This window comes from Grus americana, chromosome 11 (genome assembly GCF_028858705.1).
Source record: "Grus americana isolate bGruAme1 chromosome 11, bGruAme1.mat, whole genome shotgun sequence".
NCBI classification, from domain to species: domain Eukaryota; kingdom Metazoa; phylum Chordata; class Aves; order Gruiformes; family Gruidae; genus Grus; species Grus americana.
This window is the reverse complement of record NC_072862.1, coordinates 4,178,621-4,193,276: the sequence shown is the minus strand read 5'-3', so window position 1 is coordinate 4,193,276 and position 14,656 is coordinate 4,178,621. Positions and strand designations below refer to the sequence as shown.

The 14,656-nt window shown below is 42.8% G+C and overlaps 1 protein-coding gene across 3 annotated transcripts in view; it reads right to left on the bottom strand.

Moving 5' to 3' along the window:
- The window catches only part of LOC129211365 (contactin-3-like), a 112,257-nt gene extending 108,219 nt beyond the window's left edge, over nucleotides 1–4,038 (bottom strand). Inside the window, exon 1 of one of the 3 annotated variants that reach the window (XM_054838364.1) lies at nucleotides 3,875–4,038. The gene's annotated coding sequence lies outside the window, so the exon portion shown is untranslated. Of the gene's footprint in view, nucleotides 1–3,398; nucleotides 3,553–3,874 lie in introns of those variants that run through there. The other 2 variants (XM_054838365.1, XM_054838363.1) reach the window with 2 other exon arrangements.
- Between the last annotated feature and the right edge of the window lie 10,618 nt (nucleotides 4,039–14,656).

The window sequence follows — 14,656 nt, the reverse complement described above, 5'->3', positions numbered from 1 at the left end:
CTACGACTCAAAATAGCTTTGCTAAGTCAAAGGTGGAGATGTTAGCATAAGAGAAGACTGCAGCCCTATCAGCTTCATGTTTCTGCATTTTAATTGTTTTTAGTTTGGATAATGACTGATTGATCTTCCCTACTTTGGCTGAAAGAGGCTGCCTCTGAGGGAAATTTAAGTTGCAGAGCTGCAAAAGACGACCTGGGAAAGGATTTGTGTCACTGCAGGTATGTTTTGTTAAGGATAGCAGCAACAGAGCACTTGTTTCAGAGCTGAACATCAAAGCAAGTCTTCTACTCTTCCACTTCCAAAGACAGTCTCTGTGGCACATTCAGTCTTGAAGAACCAAAATAGTAAGTTTCTAAACTTCTTTAAACAAAAGTTGATTTCAAAGTATCTTGCCATTTAATCCATCTTGACATTACCAATGTACAGCATGAGCTTAAGCAACGCATCCATCACAGCAGTCCCTTGAATAAGTCATTTCCCATCACTTGCAATTTTAGTAGCATTCAAATTTAATGCATGTATCCATCTCAGCTGACTATAATCTAGTGTTCACTTGTTTTCAAATATGAACTAGTCGGTTACACATCTGACATCTGAACAAGACAGACCCAGCTACCAAAGTCAGCACCACAAAGGATGAAAACTAATACACACAAAAAAGTAACTTCACAGATGAACAGACTTCCCATTTTCCTTGCATTTGCAAGTAAATCGATCCCCCATCTTTCAATTATTTCTCAAGCCTTCCAAAGTCTTCTTTATACTCAGGAGGGATACTCACCATGAGCCATAGTCATTCCTCATCACTAATCACTTCTTCCCTCTCTGTGTAGGCTTGCTGGCTCCTCAGACAGCAGCACCACACCACCATGCCTTTCATCATTTCAAATGCATGAAAAATCTTGTTTGCAGATTGCAGTCAATCTGTCTCTTCTAGTATCAAAGTAAACCCTGATCATCACTTACACTCATATAAAACCATTGCTTGTGTCACTTGTAACAATCAGTCTCTTCCAGGAAGAAAAGTAAAAAGACTGAACCTATTTGCAGAAATTTCCCATTATAACACCACAAGAACATAAAGATGTGGCACAAAATGAAAGATTGTGAGTCTTGCTCAAAAAAACCCCAACCAACCAACAACCCAAACCATCCCCACCCTGCACAAGTGATTGGAAACATTTATCTGTAGGGGGAAACTCCAGTACAAACGTTATAGAAAAGCAACATGAAAATATGGCATGGCTATGTAGCTACAGTGACTTGCTCTTCAGGAATTTAAAGAAGAAGTTGTTTTGGTAGGTCCGTAAGCCCCCAAGCCCAGGGATTTGCAAAGCGTGCAGCCAACTGGATACGTGCACGGATTTCTGTGCAAGACCCTAATGAAGGTCACCAGCATCAGAGCCGAACGACTGCCAGAGTTACAGGAGTTACGTGCAGGGCCAGAGCTGGCCACTGCTCCGCAGCAGCTCCAAACCCCACAGGCTTTCTCAAAAAAATCTAGTATTATTCCTTTCCTTAACACAAAAGGTACCAAGTTGCAGATTAATTTGGCAACCCTTACCTGATGTTGTATTCATGAAGTGACTGTCTGCAAAACCAACTTTGGAAAAATCCCGTAGCAAATGCCCGTGCCAACTTGCAGATGCTCTGCTCTGACAGCACGGACCCGAGTGGGAAGTGGCCACTCCTACTGCTTTACCCAGCAGAAAATTCCCAGTGCAAGGCAATGCTAAGACTAATGCAGAGACGTAAAAATACTACAAAGCCTGTAGGAGCCCTGATGAGCAAGGGCTGTGTATCCCCCGTGTAGCAGAGAGCTCACAGCACAGGGGAGAATCACAGGGTATCAACATGCCTTTAAATCGAAGTCCTAACGTCAAGTTGGCAGCATTTTTAATCAGAATTATATACCTTCACTAAACCATTTTCCTCAAATGCTTTCACAAATTGACTTGCCAGATTATTATGGAAAGTCTCTTGCTTAATAATTAACTTTCTGGAATAATTCCACATGGGGTAGCAATACACTTTTAATGCTTAAGAGTTAGTTCAGCATTTCCATTATTAATTCTAATAATTTGTTCATAGTTTCCCATATACATTAAAATAATGACAGTTTAAGCTATAGTTCAAGTTTCTCTTGCAAAATACTGCAGTCAATAGTTTGGAGAGTTTGCTTGTCCTTCATAAGGTCTTGATTTTTATACTTTTGCACTCATAATAAAAATACTGACATTATTCCCCCTTGTGTAAAACAAGCACTTTGAGAACAGCTACCAATCAGTATGCTAGTGATTTTGCGTGTGTGTCAATGTCATCAGTAAGGTAATCATGACTAACCAGTTAGCACCCAAGGCTATTGCTGGATCGTTTCACATCAGAAATGAACCGATCTCTCTCCGACGCATACAACAAAATGGTGCTTGAATTTAGGTTAATCACAGCCAGGCACCATACTTAATTGGCAACAAGGTCACATAGTGATACTGGGGACATCAGCAGCTCACATCCAGTAAGGTATGAATCATAAATAAAACCAAAAAGTTCCAAAAGAGAAGGAAAATCACTAGTTAAAGAACGAACCCCAGAGCAGACAAAACCTGCAGAGGCTATTGCAGAGCTACAGCTGTGCTGAGCTGTGATACCACCGACAACACCGAGCGAGATACCACAGAAACTTCGTGTCTAGCTCAATCTTCTTCCCCTACGTCTGATGGGAAAGTTCCATTTTTGTCAGAATTCAGTGGAAACGGAACAGTCCCGAATGACGCACAGAAAGAGCAAAGCCACTATTCAAGAGGAGGAAGAAAAAGCTTTTCAAAAGGCCTTCGCTGGAGCGGGGCTTGATTTATTTTTTAAACCAACATGCAAGCATTCCCACTGACATCAGAGAGAGAGAGGAGAAAAAGCTCATATACTCACATTCTTGAACTTGAGACAATTATTAGTACTTAAATAAAAGCAAAGCCAGAGAAGCACAGCTTTACAACTTGAGTAACTCCAGACTCATAAAAACAATATTCAAGGGGGGAGGCGGGGGGGAAATAAGTAAAAAGCATGCAAACGGGCAGATTTTCGGTGGTTTTCACGCACTAGAGCGGCCGCCCGGGTCCCGCCGAGCAGGCAGCCGGCAGCACCGCCCAGCCCCGCGGCCCTGGGCCGCCTCCCGCCCCCGGGAGAGCCGCTCGGGAGCCAAGGGCGTTCGGCGGGGCGTTTGCAACTGAGGAGGAGATGCATTAGGAGGGGGAAAGTCCCGCAGCGGCTCCCCGCCGCGCGCGCAGGAAGGAGAGGTGCCTCGCTAAATGCAATTAGTAGAAATCAATCAGGCGAAGAGCAGCGGTGCGTTTGCACCGGTGCTGCAGAAGCACGTACGAAGCGCCCGTACTGCACCTTACCTGGAGGAGCCTTATTCTCCGCACAGGACTGGAGACGCGTTCAGCGAGGCTGCACATCAACCCCCGCTATTTCACCCAAAGCGGCCAGGGATCCCTCTCCGCCGCGTTTGAAATCCCACCCGTCAGCTGCGTGCTCCCACGGGCTGATGCCGGCTGCGATCCCAGCCGGAGCCGTTTCCCCCGCGCTGGCCGCCGGCAGTGCCCGAGGATCGGCCCCGCTCCTCCCCTGCCGCGCCGCCAACTTGAGCGCCCACGAGGCGGCCCCACGCACGGCGGCGGCCGCGGTTCCTTCCCCCTCCCCGCGGGGCGCAGCAACCCAAGGGGCGGCAGCAGCGCGGAAGAACCGAGGGCAGCCGGGCACGCGCGGGCGGAGCGGCGGGAAACCCTCCTCCCGCCACACCGCTCCCCTCAGCCGCGACCCCGAGGGCGGCCGCCGCCGGGCGCTCAGCCCAACTTTGTTCCCCGAAGTTGCCCACCTCAAGCCGAGCCCCACTCTCTCTCTCTCTCGCCGCCGCCGAGCCTCGCCGGAGCCTTTCCCACGGAGCCACCCGCCGTAATCCTCCGGCTCCCGCCGCGCCCGGCGCCTCTTCTGGAGCGGCGAGCGCCGCGCTTCGGGCTGCGAGGAGGGGCGGCACGGCCCGGCCTCCCGCCCACCCGCTCCCTCACCGCCCAGGGGCCGCGCCGAGCCCAGCCCAGCCCAGCCCAGCCGCGGTGCCGGGCGGGTCCCGTGGGGGCCAGCGGCGCCGGGGAGCGGAGAGGGAAGGCGGCGACTCCCCTGAGAGCCCGGGAAAGCTCCGCTAGAATTTACCCCGGTGGCGGCGTGAAGTCGCCGCGGTACCTGGGGCGGGAGGGGGAAAAGCGGGTAAAACGTGCTCCTTCGGCCAGGGGGGCTGTGTCGGGCCCCCCCTTCCTGCTTCGGCTTGAGCGAGCTTCGTGTTGACCAAAAAAAGTTGACACATAAGAGCTTAAATAAAAACTCCATCTAATTTCTGGGCTGGAAGCCCAGGAAAAGAATCGGGTTCATGTAGGTCTCTGTGCAGGAGCCGGATGGAGATTTTATTGAATCTGGCTCCAGCTGATCACAGTATTATAGCTGTGTTGCTGTAATTAGGGCTGAGCAGAATTCCTGTAAGTCCCTTTTTTAGCAGGTTATTTAACAAATAGTAATAAGTTTCCTGAAACCTCTATTATCCTTCAGGATCCCAAAACACAGCGAAATACACGTTATAATAAAGTGCACATTAGTGTACTCCACCAGTTACACAAGGGATGGATTTGGCTTTGGGGGCACGGGGAAGCTGTTGATGGCAAGAGAAGGGAAGGACTTGGTGACTGTGCTCTGCTGCACAGAGGGCTCTCGGTCAGGGGTGGTGATGCATTGCTCTCCGGTCATCGGGAAGAAGGACGAGAAGAAAACAGTTTGCTTCTTCAATGAGTGAGGTTTAAGTTGCTGCCACCTCTGTTTCCCTTTCTGTCTGTTTTTGTGGTGAAATATTGAAATGTGCTGGCTGGGAAATGGTGGCATCTCCTCTGGGGACTAGCAGAAAGTAGACACAGCATCTGTTGACCCAGACTTAGTGTAGGAGCCCTGACCTGAAGAGATCATCTTTACTTTTCTATGCATGTGCGAGTCGGTAATTAAGGAATGTCCAGCACTGAAATGTAGTCACTTCTGGAATGAAATGTGGCACTGGTCTGAGGAAGGGATGTCAAAAAATAGATTATCTCAGAAAAACATGATGCATTTTTAATTGGCAGAGTGCAATCACGTAGGACTCATAGAGATGATAGAATAACTGTGATTTAATGAGTTACTGTTGATGAGCTGAGCATTGAGATTCATACTAATATGGTTCAGCTCAGCTTTGGCACGGAGCAGGAGCGTGCATCCAGCCTGTAGCTCAGCTGATGTCTCACAGTATGCTAACTCCATCTCATCTCTAAAACTCCACTTTGGGCTTTTTCCTAGAATATAACATTAACTTTTTTGATATTATTACACAAAGTGTTATGCTAGGACTAGGGTCAAGCCTTAGTTTTACAACAAACTCTAGCACGGGTAGGAGCACAGTGGCTGTGGACACCTCTGTGGGGCATTGACTGAGCACAGACCCAGGAGCAAAGCCCGAAATGCAGATTTGGCTTCCTCAGAGGTCTGCCATTCACGTATTCGCTACACCTGATTCACTTGGGCTTATGAGAACTGACAAGGTCATGGACCTATGGCATAGTTCTCCACTCGGAAATACTAGCTTTAGCTGTGCAAGACCAGCATGAGAAGGATAGTCTGTATTTTTATGCTTGACTGACCACAGGAGCTGTTAAAATTTTGAAAATGCATTCTGCAGTTTGCCTTCCCTGATGTCCTTTGTCACCTCCAGCCCAGCCCCACATTTGGACTACTTTGGCCAACCAACATATTTTTTCAGTTTCAGTTAAGTCAAGGATTTCAAATTCCTATCATAGGTATCAAGTTACACCATGTAAAAGATGCTTTTTTGTTTTTTTTAAAGTTTGTCAGAGAGGCACTTTATGAGATTGTGAGGTCAAAAAGATGACTCTAATCTTTGAGATGACAAGTAAAAAGGGACAAAAAGCACTCTTTCCCTCACTTATTTTATAGCAACCCAGGCATGTAGAAATAGTGGGTTTGTAAGTGGTGTTCCTGTATTCATTTCAGAAAACACAGCAAACGTGCAGTATCACTGTACTGAAGATAATCAATTTGTAGACGGTAAATTCTCTGAGGCTAGATGGCATGTTTTCACACAGTACCTGAACCTGTGATGCCCTTCTGCCATCTGGGGCTTCTGGACCTACTGTAATATACATGTTCAATAATAACTTAATTGCAAGTCTCACGCTACTCCCAACTTAATGATTTTTTTCATTTCCACTTGTCATTCAAACATCACTGTCGGCATGTCTCAGACATTACATGAGAAGAACAGGGGTGCTTCTACTCTAGTGTTGTCTAATTAATACTTCCTAAGGATTAAAGTGGAAAAAAAACCCCACTTAAATTTATGAGCATGGGTGTAAGCAGGTAAATGAATAAGATATTTAAACTTCCCAATTAATAAATAATTTATTGGAAGACCCAACTTAACCCTGTCCATCCCAATGCCAGCTGGTGCAGAGCTGAACTGTCAACTGAGCGCTTGCTCCCATTACCTACACCCCCTCACTGCTCTCTGCCAACTGCCATAGTTGCAATGTCTACTTTCAAGTAATATTTCTCTTGCCATGTTCATGTTTTCAGCACATGAATTGGCTGTATAACTGTTTTGTGCACTGCTGTTGTCACTGTCTGCTTTGACAAACCTTGTTTTTTCAAATTTTAGATGGGAATTCAGCCACCGGGAACAAGTAGATTCAGGTCCGCCATCATTTCCTCCAGAAAAATCAATCATTGCTTGTCTCCTAGATGCTTTAGCTTTTGAAGACTTTCTCTAACCACTGGCACAAATACTAACTCACCTCAAGCTTAAATTGAACATGTTTTGCAGAAGACCTCTAGGACATTGTCAAAATGGGATATAGTCAATGGGACTCAATGGACCATTAGTCTGGTCTTAACCAGTGACAATCCCTGCTATCAGATTCTTTGGAGGTAGATAAATCAATTAATTTGCAACAGCCACTAGACAGTAGAATAGTAAAAATAAAATAAAAAAAAAAAGTTGAAAATTTAGTTTTATGTCTTTCAATGTCTAAGTGTTATAGTAGCCCACCTTTTCCAATCACACTTTCAGTCATAATAATGTCAATGACGAAAGTATATGAACAAAATACATGATGCTTTGGATACAGTTGAATGAGTAGAACAGCTACTTTTTCCAGTAATACTTACAGGAATCTTATTTAAAGGTAAGTGTTCAATGTAAATTTAATCTTTCTAATTTTTAAGAAGTCCTTCTCTCCTTAAGCCAACATTGATATCAACTTATCCGAGGCCTTGATCTGCAGACATAGTTAATAGACTATGCATTTCTTTCAAGACAAAGTTCAGCTGTAGTAACTAGATGGCATTTCAAATATGTATATCACAAGACAGGATGCCAGTTCTTCAATGCACGAGGAGACTCCCTATTGTGGCGGTGTCAGGGGATAAGCTGCATTCACTCTTGTGCGTGGCTCATGGTCATCTCACATCGTTGATGTCGCCAACGCTGACACCACTATCAGACATGCTCCTCATTCCCGTGGCCATCTGTATTTTGTCACCATTTTGTATAATCTTGCTCTCCATAGGCCTAGGAGGCATTACGTTAAAAAGGATAGTGTTTTTAGAAGCATCCGGCAATGGTCTAGTCCAATTTCACTGAAGTCAATGGTAACACTTCTTTTGGCATCAAATGCGATTGATTAAATCACCAGCATCTTAAAATTTCCATTTCATTGTCTCCACGAGCTCCTGCTCGTGCTAATAAATGGAGAGCGTAAGTGGAGTTTGGAGCAGCAGGAGGGAAGGACCGGGAGGGGGAGGCTATGAGAGGCCCTGTCTGTATTAAGGAAATTAATTATGTGACTGGATTAAACTGCAGCACTGAAAGCCTCGCTTTGCCCTGACACAGACTGTATGCGTTAAAGGTTTACGCCGGTGTAATAACCACAGCGGTGTTACATGGATGCAAATTTCCTTAATGCAGGCAGGACCTAGATCAGACCACAGTGACTAATACAAAACTGTTAAAAGAAAGTGAATTATGTGCAATTGTACGGCAGAGCATGATACAGAAAGAAAATGATAATAGGAAGGTTAAGTGCCCAGTGAGTGCAAGCTGATATACAATATCTTGAAATCACAGGGAGAGAAAATTAAAATGGTGAAATGATTTCACATATAGGTAGATGGAGGCATAAAAGCAATCTATGAACTATGGGAGGAAACCGAGTGAGAGCGTGGTATTTTCAGACGTAGAGCCTGTTGCCTATTAGAAATGAGTGATTGAAGCCTAATTCCAATAAACAGGCAATTTTAGTTTTGTTTTTATTTCAGGTTTTTGTGTTGGCTCTGCTTTTGTGTGTCATTGAAATATTTGTGTATTAATAGATACTCATTTTAATAGCATTACAGTAATCTGAACATCTGCAGCTGCTAGGCATTAAAATACGATTACTTCCCTATATATCAAGTTATTTTCGCAGTACTTCTGCCTGATTTTGTCATATCTATTAAAATGCAATGGATCGGTTCTTATCATTACCTATTAACGGGCAACCTTGAACTGAAGTGTTAAGCAGAAACAAGCCTGATGCCTGGAGGCCTGGCTAGCAATTCAGCAGAAGGCAAAGACATTTTATGGCTGTCCTAAAAGCTAAATGACAGGCTGTGTAACTTTCCTAATTAAATAGAATTAAATACAAAATTATATTCCCACCACCCCTGCCATCCTTTGTTCAAACAAATTGCCTGATGTACTGTTCACAGTTTACTAAGTATAGAACATTTTCTAGATTAGAGTTTTTAATTCTACCAAAAATTCAGCTTAGTTTATTAGAGAAGTGAGATATTTTGTTTAGAGTACCGAGGAGCTCTCGCACATCCTGAGGGTTCTCTCAGGATGAGAAATTACTCCTCTCCTGGGCTCGAACTGACTTTTGAAGAGGTGAACACCCAGAGGATGAATGCTGCCAAAGCATGACCGTGAGTTTGCTGTTAAGGGCTGGAAGACAGAAACCCAAGCCTAGGCAGGTGTTGGCAGTAAAGATGCAGTTAGTGAATTTTTGACCAGCAAAGAAATATTCCTTAAAAGCACTCTGAAATGTGATCACTGTCACTGTCATGCTGGGGCGGGTGGAGGAAAGAGCAGGCTACTCCTCCTTCCCTTCTTCATAGCATGACAGTGATTTGTCTTTCTACTCAAAAGAACTTAGAAAAATCCGTATTTTAAAAGTTATTTCTGTAATGGTACAATATTTGTTTCCAAATGTGATGCTGGATTTTAGTCATCTCCAAAGCTTTCAGTTCTGGCTGGTAACTTCATGGCAGTCATGACACACAAATATTAGGAACCATCTTCATCATATCAGCCATCAGCTACTATTTCTTACGCAGCATGCCCCGTGCATCCATGGAGTGGTGCTCCAGCAACGTAGTTCTGTATGTAGAACTTTAAAAATCATCTGACATTTTAAATGTTAATATGACGAAGTAGGTTCAGGTTTTAATATCATGCCATTTCAGTCATGAGTTAGCTCAGGCATCCCAAATGTGTCTGAGGGAAAAAAAAAAAGGTAAATGCATTTAATCCTAAACTTTGTCAGCAGGATCAGAAGCAGCTGGATAAAACAATGAGCATAAATAACACTGACCTATGAAGAAACAAAATGAAAAACAGCATACCTGGAAGATAAACAAGACAAAAAAGTGCCCCAAGAGCTTCAATTTGGTGAAGTGTTTCAGCCAGTATTTATGTTTGTCTCCATGAAAAAAATATGCTTTAATTCCTGTCTCGGTTAAAAATACTTTCCTAAATCAAGTACTAATAATTCTGAGATCTATAAATACCCTGATGGGAAAACTCTGCATCTGTAATGAATACAAATGACCCTGTGCAAATGCACTTTGAGCAGAAACAATACGGAAAACAGTATGTCAGTGACCTCCAACCAAAACGTTATTGCATCTCAACATGGGGGCAGTTGTGGACCTTAATGTATTGAAAGCAAATTCAAAATCTTTAGAGAATTCTAAAATAAAAGGGAAGCATTCAAGTTGCTAACGTTACTGACTACCAACCCCCCCTCCAAACTGTGGGAATTGTGTTGGAAATCCTTAAGGATGGCATCGCCATCCAACTAACACACCTCCGAATACAAATGAAAGTCACACCCTTTAATCAGCACACAATTATATCTCTTTTTTCAAATTTCCAGTTGCTTTACCTTCAATGCTTTACAATTTTATTAGTTTCAAATGAAAACTTTGATAAGGCGAATGATGCGGAATAGTAAAAAGGGCTGTAGATTGGATGGAAGCCATTATGGCAGTTTAAGGAGAAAGTCCTGCCATTCCTGCAGGGCACGGGGGATTTTATGGCTTGAATCTACAGGAATAATTCTTATGAAATTGGAGAAGATCGTCTCTGAAAGCAGGGAGCTGCTTTCAGATACAAGGAGACCGTTTCCATAGTGCATGACTCTGAATAAAGCTGTTTCTTGACTGTTCCTTCGTCTTCCCAGCTGGTCCCCGTTTCCCAGGCTCTGTAAGGAGCTGGCAGAGCAGGATGCTCTTTCGATCCTGGGGGGCTGGAGGACTCTGACTACCCTGCTGCTTAAGCCAGTCACTCTACTGATAAAAGGCATTTCCAGGAGGGAAAAGAGGCCCAGACGGCTGTTTCTTACTGTTTTCAAGCTAACGTTTGGAAAGTTATTTTAGCTCTATCTTGTAAAGACATCTGAAGATTGAGGGAATTTGGAGATGTTAGAACTCACATTTATTAAGGATGCTACCACTAACTCTGACGTACCCTGCTGCTCAATTAGCTACACAGAATATTGTAAGAACAACCGCATGCACTAGGAAATCTGCTCTTTATCTGCAGCACATCAGCAAAAGTGAGTGACAAGACAAAAGGAATCATTTTTAAGTTGTGAAGGGAAAAGGTTCACAAACTCAAAAATTACTTTGGAAAGTTTGCACAGTCCGTGCTAAGGCTAGCTCTTTTCTGGTAGACGCCTTCATTACTCACTCTCTCGTTATTCTTATTATCCCTTCTAAGCTCACTGCAGAGGGAAGGGTCTCTGGCTTGGTTCCTGGCATCATGCTGAATGAGTCAGCCAGAACCTTCCTTAGGATGGTTTGGTGGGGTCTCGATACCGTTAGCTCTGCTGATCGTTCTTGTGACCTTATCACGAACAATGATGCTATCCGTGGCTGGCAGTTTCCCGCATTCTTCAATATTTTTGTCAATGTTTTTTTGACAGCAATGTGCTGGTTGGCTAGACGATAACATCTCTAACTTCAGGGTTAGAATAAATCTAATATTAGGTTTTCTACTTGCTGAAATCTTGCACGTAACTATCTTCAAAAATTTACAGATGTTGGTCAGAAAGTGGAAGAAAATAAGTTACTGTTTTTTCTGTATTTTGTTAAACTTTGTCCTACTGGATACTCTTTCTGTTAATTAATTTTTCCTTTACAATTTCAGGTAAGCTATTAATCTACTCAACTGAAGATTTTTCAAAGCCTTTCCAGAAATACACACTGGAATGAAACTACCATAAGATATGCATGAAAAGTAGAACTGTTGTTTTGTCGTTTTCAAGCCCGTGGTTTATACTGAGCCCTCTCTCATTCCCATTACATGGAGGTCAGGTGGAATAATACAGCGAAAAATTACCCCAAGATTTGGTTTCCCATTGCAGAGGTGTTTTTTCGCATAAAGTTTACCAAGTTTATATACAAAATTTGAATAAAAAAAATCCCAAACCTTCCAATCCCTATTATTTAAAAGCAACTAACTAATTTTTTTGTTTGTTTTACATTAATTTTGGTTTTAATCTAATCATGCATTACCATCTCTTTATCTTTTGTTCCCTTAATCCCATTGCCCAAAATATTGCTTTCTAAGAGTGAACTCTACAGAAACATTCACACACTCTTGCAGTTCTGGAATGCAAAATCATTTAAATAGCCTTCTCTTGGCTATTAGCAGTTCCTGGATAATGCAGTCAAACTCCACAACATGTTCATTATTGGAAATAGATGTCTATAATTTTTTCCTATGAATTTTTAAATTGCCTTTATTATGGCACGCTGTGTATGAAATGAATGTGATTTAAACAGTTGTGCCCTCTACTGGCATAAAGGAAATAAGGAAAAAAGAGAAATACTTTATTTCCAGATGTTGTATCAAAACGGAGTGCCAAAACCAAATTTTTGTTGGTTCTTTTTTTGTAGTATGCTTTAGTCACATTTGAAGGCTAGGTTATTTTCAACACTAAATCTTGGCACACTAATTGCTTACAGGTTTTTTTCTATTTTAATAAAAAGGACCATTTACATTGTTAAGGTAGTATAAAATGGCCTTGCCCTAGATGAACATGATGGTATAGATGGAATGCTAACACAGTTAAGAATAACTTTATTTTTATGAGACTTTTAAGGAGCTATACTATCAACTAGAGAGTATGAGAACAAAGCTGTATGACAAAATCCCTTACAAAGTTCATAGAAACTTTGGAGCATTCATCTGTTTTAAAGGAAGTCTGTAGGAGTTGATGCATAATGTGAAGTAGAATATAGAATTTCATATAATACAGGAGAATTAAGACCTCACGCTCTGCTGAAATGCTTCTAGCCAATCCTTCACCTTCCATTAAAAAGAAAGCTTATAATTTTTTGTCCTATCCCCCCCTATTGAAGTTGTCAACTGGCATTACACTTGAATAACAAAGAAACAAAAACATACCCTTTGGTAAGAAACTTGCATACTGCAACTTCCCAGCGTGGGCAGGATTAGTCACAGATGCTAATTGAAATACTAATTGACATATTTATACCATCATATAAAATCCATTCAACACAGTGGCAATAATGTTCTTATCTAAAATAGCTGTAGCATCCATGTGGAGAACAGTGACAGACTGAAAGTCGGCTCCACACTTTTCTTTTAGCCTAGTAGGAACATTTCAGGTTCCTAATGCTTCACCTTTTATAAAATGTGGTAGCTACAGACTACAGATTAAATGGATACCAGACTACCTCGATCAGAGAAGAAAAAAAATAATTACCTTCCAGAAAACTTAATAATCAGCAGATGAAGAGGCCAACATACTCTTGCCCCTTCCTTTGTCTCCAACGTTGTCCCTCTGTAGTGGAAAAGAAGTTTATTTACCAGCGGAAGCAAAATCATTAATCACAGAATTAAGTTATAATGTACCCTATAACTGGCTTTATTCGTAAGTAACTGAATGTGGAAGTAAGGTAGGTACAAATAGCATGGGGTCAGCCTTTCAGAAAGCTCAGTCCACTATTAAGTGCTTCATTGCCAGAGAAAAAACCCACCACCAAAATAAGCTGTAATCATACATGAAAGCGGAGGATAGACTCTTGTGCTTACAACACAATTCTGTCTGCCAGCTTCTCTGCACAGAACTGTGTTATAATAAAAGTAAGTATTAGTATCTCAGACATGACTGGGGCTTTGAATTGCTATGTGTTTCAAACATTTTTAGCTTTATTGCAAAATCTTTATTAGACCAAAAAAAAAAAAATCCTTTAATATCCCAAGTTAAAAATCTACTATATATCTTTGCTGAATCAGTGGAAAGCAGAATATTTTTTTATGTATCACATGATTATCTCAGAGCAAAAGCCCAGTTCCATTGCCATGGAGTTCAAATGTGCTGAAAGGGAAAGATGCAGCAGTATGGGTGGGTAAAGCAAAGGAGAATGGCCCAGAGGAGAAAGCAGAAGGACTAGGCAAAAGGAAGCACAATAAGAGAGGCAGATAAAGGGATTTTAAATGTTAGGGTGGGGGAAAAGGGAAAGCAACATGCCACTGGGACCCACAAACTCTGCCACAAAACTCATGCATGACGGATAGAAATGCTGCAAATGGACAACTTATGGTTTGCATGAAGCTACAAGTTTTAACTGGAGTCAAAAATAGGAGAAAGGGATAAAACGGGAACAGGAGGTACAGAAAACCACTGTGGCTGTGCAGTTAAAAAGCCCATGTTCCGGAATGGTGGAGAAGAGGGAAAGGTGGCAAAGAGGGATGTTTGTTCAAATGCCACAAATAATTGGCAGCTACCAGGTCTAATGTGCTCTGTGCTGCCCGCAAAGTGGCAGCTTGGACCACAGGTCTCCTGGGCACTGACGGTGAATGCTGCCGTGATGGGTGTCTTAAACATGAGAAAAGTGAATTAGACTCTAAGAATCGGGGTCCATCACTGTTCGGACTGCTGCATGAATGATCAGCCCTCTGCCCGGCTCCGTCGCACACCCAGCCCACTGTGAACCGCGAGGGAAAAGTTTCCCATTTCATTGAAATCAAACATTTGCTGTGGCCGTAATTCATGCAGGGGAAATGCAGAAAAAGCACATCTGAGAGGGAAGATAAACCAGTCTGGCCAAACCTTGCTCATGCCCTAAGAGTTAGAGACCATGCTGGATCCTTCCCTGCAGGTGCCTGGCTCAGTAAATTAACCGCAGTGCTTTACTCAGCTGGCTTGACCACATCTCACTTCCAGTGACAGACTCACCCCATTGGGCCACCTATGAAATGACTCCTTTCTTCTTATCT